This window comes from Pygoscelis adeliae, unplaced genomic scaffold (genome assembly GCF_000699105.1).
Source record: "Pygoscelis adeliae isolate BGI_AS28 unplaced genomic scaffold, ASM69910v1 Scaffold356, whole genome shotgun sequence".
In the NCBI taxonomy this organism is placed as follows: domain Eukaryota; kingdom Metazoa; phylum Chordata; class Aves; order Sphenisciformes; family Spheniscidae; genus Pygoscelis; species Pygoscelis adeliae.
In genome coordinates this window covers 982,252-993,340 of record NW_008824949.1, presented here as the reverse complement: position 1 = coordinate 993,340, position 11,089 = coordinate 982,252, and positions in this window count along the sequence as shown.

Genomic DNA, 11,089 nt, shown 5'->3' with positions numbered 1-11,089 from the left:
CACGCCAACGTGGTGGTAATTGGATTGGCAAATTACTATTCCTATACTGTACAGTGTGTGCATCTCAAGTTTTGAACGTGCAATCTAAGAAAAAATATTTTTTTTCAAATGACATTAATCTGTGTATGGTTATTTTTTATTTCTGTAGTGGTTCCAGTCCAAAGCCTGTGAAAGTCAAAGGAGTTTATAAATTGTTTAAAATTGTGGCACGGAAAATTAAGTCAGCAAGTTGGTTGGAGGCATGGGAGGTATTTCTTGGGTCTGCTTATGCTTCTGTTTATTTGAGAAAGAGTTTTACTGCTGGATTTCTGTGGGAACAGAAATTAAACCCTGGCACACATGTAATGGCCCTTTTAGGTGAGGCTTATTTGGTGTTTTTGATATTGAGCTGCAGGCCAGGGAGAACTAAAAATCAAAGCAAGCAACATGTTACCTCACAGCTCAGAAGGAGATCACGGCTTATTTAGAGCAGAGGAGCAGCTGATGACATTTGGTTAGGTCCTGCAGAAAGATAACTTAGGCTGGTCCTCTCCTGGGATTAGGAAACACACTGAAGATAAAGACACTGGCTTAGCCCAGTCCCTCTGGAAATGAGCCCTGTGACATTTACTTTGCAGCACAGTACAGGCATGTTCTAATGCGAGCCGATGGAGCCCCAGTACAACTCCTTGTGGGAGTGCAGCCCCACAAGCCCTTGGCAAGCAAGTAGCACCCACTGTAAAGAGCCAGTACTGAGGCACGGTAAGAAAATCATAATGCTTCTGCTTCTAGGCACGAGGCAGCTCTGCCCTTCTTTTTGGTAAGATGTTACTAGATGGTGTTTTGAAGGGAAAACACTGGGAAGAGGAAAAAATGCAAAACTCTTCTGTACAAGATACCTGGAAACACATTCTCTGTTTATGCAGAGCAACCAGCACTCTGGGGAAGGCCAGTGTTCTGGGCCTTCATCATGGGATATACCCCACATCCCGTATGCCTCTCAATGCTAGGGCATAAAAAATTCAGTTCTAGGTCTGACTTCTTTGTCCTTAGCCCATTCTTTGAGCATGGCTCTTCACTGTGAAACACGACCTTGTTATTGTAAGATTCTAGTCTAAAAGGACCCAAATAAGTCTCTGGCAAGTTTGCACTCATCTCCGACATCCCTGCCATTTAGCAAGAAATCCCCCGCATTACAAAACCACTCTGGCAGTAAGAAATACCCTGTATTACAAAACCAAACTGCCGGTGCTATTTTGTTCTTACGTGCTTTACACAGCTCTTTGCATCCAATCTCGGTACCCGGCTGGGAGGTAAACTAGTTATTGCCCCCAGCCTAAGTACGGGAAAACTGAAGCTGAAAGAACTGATGTGACTTGCCCCGGGGCCATGCTGGCACTCTGTGATCTAGCCGGAGCTCTCATGTACTCCCTGTTCCCCAAGTAGCCCTCTAATTAACCACTTCTGGTTGCAAGGGAAGGATGTCCCTGTGCCCCTGCTGTGGCTGCTCCTCTGGCTCCTGCTCTGCAGTTGGTGCTTCATGGAGGATGAAGGTTTTAAGGTGCCAGCCTCCACTTCTGGGCATTGCCCCCAAACCTTGAAGCACTTGAAGGGTCCGTAAAATTTCTCTTTAGGCTTTCAAATGGAGGGCCTGAAGGTGAGTGGCACAGATAAGGCTGCACTGGGAGCCTGGGACAGAGGCAGGGCAGGAGGAAGGTACCTCAGCAGAAATGGGCAGGAGCTACAGATGGAAATGTTAAATGAAAGAGCAGGCATGGACTGAAAATCCTTATACCATCCTGGCTGGCTAGAGTCGCTTATATCTATATGTATGACAGCATACAATAACACATTCTTTCAGCACATGAAAGCTACAGGGCCCAGTTCATCCCATTAGTTACCTCCCTAGAGCCAGCAGAGTTACTCCAGGAATGAACACAGCCTAGCTATATTAACGTTTTTATTATTTATGTAAATCACAATGCCTTGGGATAGGTTATGCTTCCAAGAGCTTGGCGGAAATTTCCCCCTGCTTGCACTGTACCCGGGCAACAGGGTGGGAGGCTCACATATCATTTGGTATTTTCAGGCACGGTGACGAGTTTGTCAATACCCCGTGCTGCACGCTGTGTTCCTGGGTTTTTGCAAAGCAATGTCTGCTTAAACAGCACAGCCCAGCTGAGGGGAAGAGCAGCTGGCACAGAGGCACCTTGTCAGACAGCAAGCTAAACAGTGGGGAGTAAGAGATTTGGCTCTGTGTCTGTTGGATGCCACTGGGAATGTTTTGGTTTGTAAGAGGGTGATGGGATAATTTCTCCTCTTTTTTAATCACCTCCAAAGTAAGCTGTGCTATTTTTGACAATTATTTAATGATTTATAAGAGATGGGAAAATAAATGAGGAAGGGAGCTCAAAACACAGATGCATAGGTAAAGCAGAAAGACATTTTCCTTTCCCTCCTGAAAAAAGCCCTGAGCATTATGCCAGCAGTTGAGAGTTTTGTTAAGTGCCAAGTTGCATGCATTTTGTTAGACCCTAGGAGGAGGCCCACTCTGTTCACAAGCTTCACTATCTGCGTACCTGTCTCCTGTCCACACTGAACAAGACAGGCTTCACATTCACCTTCCAGTAACAGCTATTTCCTCAGACTTGAAGGAAAAAGTGAGATCAAAGAAACACAAGGTGAGATCCATGAACAGAAAGGCAGTATTTTCACTGTAGAGGGACCACTACACAGCCATCCTGGGTGGAGTCAGCCCACATCTGACATGAAGCCTGACGGAGGAGTGATACTTTGCTCTCATTGGGGGATTTCTGCAGCCCTCACCCAGACACTAAGAGCCTCCGCACCATTTTCTGCTCCCACCAGACTCAAGTTGTCCTTATTTCCTAGCCAGTTTGGCCCTAAGGCTCCTGCTCCCATTGCCTACACCCGCAGCTTGGTACCTGGGGAGCCGGCCACAGGGTGCAGCCAAGTCTCCACTTGTCTGTAGAGGCTTCAAGCCAACTAATTTGCCCTGCTCCTCCTTAAACTGAGGCGTGCCTGTGCATGAGCAACTACAGGAACTGTCTGAATCCGAGCTTTGGGCCTTTGGGTGGTGTAGATTGAAAAACCTACGGAAGAACTAGGAAGTTGTGGAGTAGCAAAGGGATGCTACTGTTTGATCTTTAAATAGCAGCACCACTGCTAATTTGCTTCCCTTGCATTGCTTTCCCAGACAGTGTCATATGAACGGGGCGAGCACTAGCAACACCAGAAGTGATTAGGTGTTTGCCCTCCATGCTTAGACCAGTGCTTGGCATGGGAAGCGGTGCCCCTTCTTGCATGAGAGGGAAGCTTTCCTTTCTGCAGTCATCATCACCTGCGCTTTGGGGTGGGGTTGGCAGCCTGTCTAAAATACGTCCACCCTATCACCACTGCAATGACTGCCAGAGAGGTGTGGATATAACCAAGTCAGTGTTAGACTAGCTCAGTCACCACTAGCAGTTTAACAGTGCACTGTCTAGGATGGGCTAACAGGTCCAGTATTCTCCAGCTTCTCCTTATGGACTTTTCAACCCATCCTGAGCTCTACCAGTAAATTCATAATTAGCTTATATAGGCCTGCATGACCTGTCATGACAGAAATTTTAGACATATCTTAACAGCTCCGAGTCATGACATCATTGCTTTTTCTGCTAGCAGTTTCACCTACTGCCACGCAGGAGGAAGTAAAGCCAGGGAGGATTGCTTCAGTAAACCAGAGCTGACCTGCCTGGTCTCAGAAAACACTAGGCAGGTGGGCAGGCCAAGGGATCCTTCAGGGCTTTATGCAACACTCGTTAGAGCACCTGACATCTTAGGTTTGCTGTGGATACACTCCATATCACTTTGCATGGTAGCTGTCACTCCAACTCACATCTCTTGGGTGCTGCAAGTCCTAATGTTTTCCAGGCAGACGGCACTCTGCCTTGTAACAGAAGTTTTCTGTGATTCCTACAATATTTCAAAGAACCTGCACATACCTCTGTGCACAGTCAGGTATTTCAATGCATTTTATTTGTGGTTCCATCAAAAAATTGTGGAAGTAGAGATTCCTGAAGGCGGTGATGTTCACACCCAGAGCTACTGTTCCATCTAAATGTCTCTGATCAAACAATACTGTGCTACTCTGTAGATTTCTTGCAGCTCCTGCAGTCTCTGGGAACTTGCAGATCCCTCCCTGCAAAGACACTGTACTATAATGCAGATGCCACGTGATTCAGTCACAGGCTGCAAGTCCCCAGATGTACAGAAAATTTACTGTAAGCTACCAGGGGAATTTCTGCAGAGTCTCCTGGAATCCGCAGGGGCCCTTTCCGTCCGTTCTGATGTCAGCGCTGTATAAACTCGCATGCTGTACTGTACCCGCTGACCTAGCAATACCATCTGAATCCTCTCCATGACAACACATTGCAATGTCCTCAGGTACAGGGAGGCCTCCTGCAAGCAGGCAAGGCTGGCCAGGGTGTCAATGTATCAGATGTACAGAGTGTAATTTTAGCATGTCTTTTCTATGGGAAAGTTGGAGGCACAAATGCAAAGGGACAAAATGTCTCCCCAGAGGAAAGGAAAGAATTGCTGAACGTGAGAGAGAAGAAAGAAATGGCAAAATGGGAGACTTAAATAACCTTCAAATCATAGGAGACACGATTTATGGGGCTCATGCAACAGATGCGTATGGCCAAACAGCTCTTTTCACACAACATTTTGGATACTCTCAGGGAATGAAGAATGGTGGAAGGTACTTAGGACCACAGGTAAAAAAGGAGAGGTGTTTTCCAACAAGGGTTGGGGGTGGCTGGAAAGCTGAGTGAGTGGAGAAATGTAGAAAAGCTGTTCTAGACATCTCCAACAATGATGGCTCTCACACCAGTATAGGAAAGACACGTCCTGAGTGCGTGGTGGGAGTAAGGAGGTAAAAGAGAAGCCAGCTCCATGGAGCTGGCTGGGATAAGTGCATGGAGGACTTAAATGAGTGGACAATATAATGAAAATAGGACTGGGACCCTACATGAGAGTCATGATGAATTTTTTATTTTTTAAGGTCTCCTTTCTCTTGAAGGCTCCTCCCTTGCAGTAGCGGAGAAATGCCTTCTGGAGCACCCCAGCCCGGTGGCTTCCTCAACCCCAGGCTTGCACAGGTGCTGCTCCAGGGGGGTGGCAGGCAGCACCCCATGACATTAGGAAGGAGCCTGAGCTAACCTGCCACCCTTTGGGCTCTGGGGCAGCAGCCAAGGGTGCCCGGGGGCTCCTGCAAAGCAGAGGGTGATGAGGAGCATTTCTCCTAGTGTTTGAATGTGAGCTGTCACTAAAAGGATTTTACTGTGTGTCAGTGCTAGGATCAGGAGGATGAGCTGCGCGAGAGGTATCTAGCTCAAGAGCACAGGGTGAGGAAGCACATTTCTGCTGAAGCTTATTTTAATTCTTCTTTTTCTTTTTTCTTTTCTTAAAGACCAAATTTAACATCAAACTGCCAGGGGTTGGTAGAGACCCACAAGATACCCATAGCCCAGTTCTCGTTAGGAAAGTGGAGAGCTGGCTGGCAGTTTCGCACAAAGGCCAGATCCATGCACGGCTTTGTAAGCAACCATTTCGCTTCAGTCACCAGACCATGGGGCTGGGTTCGTGCCCAGTAAGGTCAATTGCCCAAAGGCAAGCACATGGTGACAGCTAGCACATTCCTGTGCCGGAGCGGAGATGACACCACAGCCAAAGGAAACCTGAGGCTGGGGGTTGTTTCCAAGGAGGGCAGGGACCTTCTGAAAGGGAAAAGCCAGATTAAAGGAGAATCATAATATGCAGTGACAGCATGGGAAGAGAGGATTGCTCAAAAAAATAGGTCTCCCTCAAGAAAGATAGTGTCTCACCGCTGGCAGGGTGGATGTGGGCTCATGTCCCCATCTTCTCCTTCTCTGGCAGGGGCAAGAAGCAGAAAGCAGACAGACAGCTGGCTGGGAGGATGAAACCTCCTAGGTCAGACCTTGTCAGTCAAAGCTCTCACTCTGATTTCACTTGCAGGCAGGACCCTAAATAGCACCAGGGAGACTGGGCTTCAACCCTCAATGACTTGTACAACCCTGAAACCTGGTCATGCATCCACACACTGATGCATTTGGTGCACTTGTTAGGACATTAAGGCAGGCTTGTGGGGCCTTCCAGCGTGCCAGCTGGATGCTTCACAGCCATATCCCAGCCACGACTTTGAAGCAGCAGCAAAGGCTGTATCTCATCCTTCCCCAGCTCGAGTCAGCAGGATTAACTGGTTATTCAGGGCTCCCTTCCCCCATCGACAAAGTGGAGGAAAAATAATTATAAACCTTCTTTTTATATATGCCAGCTAGCAGACAGGATCAATACACAAAGGAACTCCCTGATTTCTGACATGTGTAAGCCCTCAGACGACTGTGGTTTTTTGCACCATATGGATCTGTCACTTGATAAAATAGTGCCCTAGGTATGCTGGTGGTTTTCCAGTCTGCCACCAAATTAACTTGGGATGATAGGCATATACAGCCACAGTTTCTGTGCTGTTGCCACTGTTTCTGAGGTCTCCAGACCTATCGCAAGCCGCTGTATTTTTGCAGCCCCTCCTGCCCCACCTCCCGGGGATCAGCTACCAAAGGGATTAAACATGGCGTGTTATCTACTGCAGTGGCTTAATCGCTAAGCAAAGTGCTCATCCCATGACCACAAGGTCAAGGAATTATCTTCCTGACAGATAACGCAGCCAAGGCTTGGAACAAAATGAGGAGCTGAACTCTGATTGCAAGTCCATAGGCCACAGCTTTAGTGCTGTTTCTAGGAGAGTAACGCCACTAAGATGCTATGAAAGTGCAGTGTGACTTTTCCCACCTGCCCTGAGATGCCTCTTGGTGGCAGGGGAAGATAAACACAGGAAAAATGGTATTCAGCTTTGTGCACACGTCACCCTCCCATAAACACCCCCTATGCCAAACCTATCCCTCTGAGAGCTTTTGGTTTTGATGGTTGGATATATTTGGCACCGTGTACTAAAGAGAGAACATTACACAGGAAGAGCTTTTAATAGACTGTGAAGAACTAACCGAGCACTAAGTCTGGGTCAGAAAAGAAGTGACCTCAGGGGAAACACATATATCCAGAAATACAGTTTCAGAGGGCATAGGTCCTGCGCATTAGTTTCAGCAGAAGGTGGGAAGTCCCATTCCCATGCAAGCTAGCCTGTTGGGGCAGAGCTGCAGGGTCTGCCAGCCCCACAGCTCAGCGTGCACAGGGGCAGCCCCACTGAGCTCTGAGAGGGCAACTGAAGGCATCGGTGATAAACCTCTTCATTCAAGATTTAATATAAAGAATCCAGCTCTGCTGCCACCAGAAAAGAGCAAGGAGAACTCCTGACACAAAGAGCTACAAAACCAGCTTCTTAGTAGGGGCTAACACAGGGCATCAGCCCCCACAGCTTTGCTGTGAGCGCCTTGGGACCTGCTGCGCACATACAGGCAGGATGAGCCACGGTCCCCTGCCTGTTGGCTGCCCGAGATCAGCCCCATTTCATAGATGGGGAAGGCATAAACTGAGATTACAGAAAAAGGCAAAAAGGCTGAGAAGATGAGGCTCTCTACCCAAAGCTGGATGATACGAATAGCTCCCAGCTCCCCAAGTGACTCCTTTGAGGTCATGTATATGACAGTAACTGCAGAGGAGGAACCCTATCGCTCTGCTTTAGCCAAGAGCCCAAGTCCTTAAGACTCTTGTTTGAAATTACACACGCGCTAAATCTTCCTTGCTGCACCTTTCAAAAGCAGCTAAGCAATCAAAGGGCATTTTCCCACCTCCCTCAGTACGTCTCGCCTTTCGCAGTCCAGCTGCTCCCTAAAGACCATGGTTATTATCATTTGTCTGTGAAATACCCACAGCCTGCAAAGTCTGTGTGCCTTACCTGTGAACATCAAGGGCCACCCTGCAGCCAGAGGCACTGCTCTCCTCCGTCTTCCCACCAAGAGGTGCTTCCCACAGCACTGGCATGGGACACGAGGGAAGCAGCTCCCACCTCAAGGCACAAGATTAGCCCAGAACCTGCTTGGCAAATTCCACTGTTCTTCAGCTATAAATCAAAATAAAAATGTTTTTATTACTTTCAGCTCTGAAACATGAAGGGTCAGATCATCTTTGAGATCTGCGTCTCTGTTAAGCTTGGTGGACAGAGGTCACAACTGTGGGGAGGTGGGGGAGACAGAGCAACTGCTGACACTTGATTTTCTTAGGAAAGCAAGCTAGATGGGCAGGTTGGTAAGCTGAAGCTTTCTGAGCTTAATGTGTTGCGTCCAAAGAGTGCGTGGCCCCCAAAGAGGAGTTCACTGAGGTTACATGCGTGCTGTTCATCCTCCTGGGGCAGAGCGCAGATGTCAGTGCCCTTTCCAGACACACACCTCCAAGAGCACAGGAGAGACACAGAGATATTTAAACAAACTACAGGCAGGACTAGCAGGTGGAATAAGTGACCTGCCTGCCCTGCAAGGGGCCTGGATGAGCTAGCTGCAAATAAAGGTCCTTTTTCCTATCTCTTATCTCAGGCAAAGATGACAAAACCCCATGGTGCTCCATGTGGAAAACAGAGTGCTAATAGAGCTTCAGATTTTCCACTTGGCTGCTGCTCCTCGACTCCCTTCCCTTTCCCACCCGCATTTCCCTGCGGCTTGGGGAAATCTGACACTACATGTATTTCTATATTGTTCTTAATTAGGAAAAAAGATCCCTCCCTCCATTAAGAGCCTCTCAAGAGCAGAGACGGGGGCACTTGCATTTTGAGAACTGTCTGGCTTGCAGCCTGCCAGGGGCCCTGTCTCCTCAGCATCCCTCCCACGGCCCCTGTCCCCAAAGCCCCAGGATCTGCAACCACCACAACCCAAGCCTCAAAGCCACTTTGGGCATCACAGAAAGCCGGACAACCACTTCACAAAACCGCATCTCAGCTCTAGAGCACGGATCTGGAAGGGCCCCTTTTAACCACGTGGGAATCAAGCACTGCTCTACTATCCTCTGTGTGCTTCTCTCCACAGGGATGCCTCTGCAGGCTGCAGCTGGGTATGTACCCCAGAACTTGTTCTGGCCAAGTTACAAGCTGCTCCCCAGGAAGGGCAATGGCTACACAACTTCACCAGGTCAGCTGGGGGATGGCATGAGCTGCCTTCTCCTCCCACAAAGCTCCAGCCTGGCACCTCTGCTTGGACTAGTTTTCCCATTTCATTGAGCTTCACCTCTTCCCTACAAGTAGACTTTACTCATGACTTCTCTACATCTCCACCATGCTCCAGCTGACAGCATGGCCACCAAGAACAGGATCATCTCTTCCAGTGGATTCACCGGCCCCCAGCCTCCAAAGGCTACAGCAACTAGCCTGGATAACAATATCTTCCCCCCAAAAAATGTTCCGTATATGTTTAGATACAAACAGACCTTGGCAAATGTACGTAATTAAATACAACCCCTCCAGCAGTGAGTGTGAAGAGCCTGGGCCAGTCACTGCTTTCCTTCTTTTCCCTATTAGTGGTGCCAGCTCCTTTAAAAATGGTGTGGCCTGAAGATCCTGCTGTGTGAGACAGGGTCCCTCACCAAGCATCTCGGTTCCTCTCCTTCCCCTTTGCTCTGGCGTTGCCAGCTGGGTGTGCCAGGTTTCACCTGGAGACCCCTCTGCCTTCCAGGTCTCTGTGCACAGCCAAGCCATGGAGGCCTGCCAGCCCATGCGCTCCCCAGCTGGCTGCTGCTGCTCCCGAACACCTCCTGGAGGGTCCGTGCTGGGGCATGTTTAGGTGTGTGTCAGTCCAAGCAGCATTAATGCAGGTGGGGAAATCCCCAGTAAGTGCCAGAGACAATGTGCCGCAGATCTCGTTCCCAAACCTTTCTTGCCATAGATTAGAATAACACTAAAATTCACCCAGTGATAAGTAGGTGAAACGTACTCGTCTGCAGCAGACGGGAGAAGAGATTAGAGACTGTAGTGATCTTTCCTAACCTTAAGCTTTTCAATAAATCTCTGAAGCTTAAGGAGAGAGGAGATTCCATAAAATAAAATCTGATTTGCCTCTGGCGCAGCTGTCCATCCAAAGATGAGTACCCACATCCCGCTTCTGTATAATTCACATTTCTCCACACACAGCCTCCAGAAAGTGAGCTGAAGTCACGACCTTACTAACAAAATTAGCATCCATAACGTGGCAGGCTGTGGTATTTGGGCTGTTGGGATGGCAAATACTGATCCATTTCTCCTTAGAAAGGTAGACGGGATTCATTTCATGTTACCTTGGAAACTCACACCCTACCACAGCAAACATCACCTGGACAGGCAGAGAAAAAGCAGAATATAGTCCTGTCTGTACTACTGTCTCCTGACCTTATACAGCACGTCCTCCTTCCTCCATAATTGATGTTTCCTGCTGCAGAATCAGCCACGGCTTCTGCTTCTCCAGCTATCCCATTACAGCAGTAATAAGTGCAAGCCAATTATTCTGCAAAACAATTCAAATGTATTCATTGCCTTAAATCAGGAAATCTTTCTTTATAACACCACCTCTTCCTTGCTGCACTGCAGCTACAGAAACTCAGCAGCGCCCTCCCTTCATCTTCCCCACGAGCCCCCTGTCTGGGGCACACATACAACCTCCTCCAAGGACAAACACAGTTACTTGTCGTCTTCTCCGTGACATTCAGAGATACTTAAAACATCCCCGATGCATGTAAGAGTGATGTGTTTCCAGGGCTCTTAGGATATAGTTGTATTTTGTTAAATCATGCAGATAGGAAAATGTTGAGGAAATTTCTGCATGCCAGCTGTCTGACCTGGCTTATTTACATGACGCTAGTGCTAGGAAATGCACTAGTTTTATAGCCCTCATGATTTGAGACTATTTATCCAGAGAAAGGCAGCAGCAAGGAAAAGGTCACATCGGGCTTCCTGGAGCTTCTAGAGCTCAACGATTGTGATGATGATACAGTCGAGTGTTTATGGGTAAGGATAGGGGGGAAGGCCAACAAGGCAGACATCCTGCTGGGAGTCTGTTGTAGACCACCCAACCAGGATGAAGAGGCGGATGAAGCGTTCTACAAGCGGCTGGCA